Genomic DNA, 354 nt, shown 5'->3' with positions numbered 1-354 from the left:
ATGGTTGCCCCTTGTGCAAGGCGCGTCAAGGTTTTTCGAACCATCGCCCCGATGCCTACCAGTCTGATTTGTGGCGGGGGAACGACACCACCCAGTAGGCGCGGGGCGCCTACTGAGGAAGAACTGCGTTTTGTTGAGACTCAGGGAGGCATAGGTCAACAGGGCCCATCCCCGATGAGCTCCGTGCTATTGACCACGGAACCTGTACGCAAGCCGGGCTTGCTGGTCGTGGACGCGACCGTAAAGGGCTTCGAGAAGCCATGGAAGATCCTCATCGATTCCGGGGCTTCAGACAATTATGCTCGACGCTCCACGATGGAAGGAAGTCAACTGTATGCTGAGGCGCTAAAGGGG

This window comes from Plasmopara halstedii (assembly GCF_900000015.1).
Source record: "Plasmopara halstedii genome assembly, contig: Scaffold_322, whole genome shotgun sequence".
NCBI classification, from domain to species: domain Eukaryota; phylum Oomycota; class Peronosporomycetes; order Peronosporales; family Peronosporaceae; genus Plasmopara; species Plasmopara halstedii.
The sequence above is the reverse complement of the archived record's forward strand: the minus strand, read 5'-3'. Positions refer to the sequence as shown.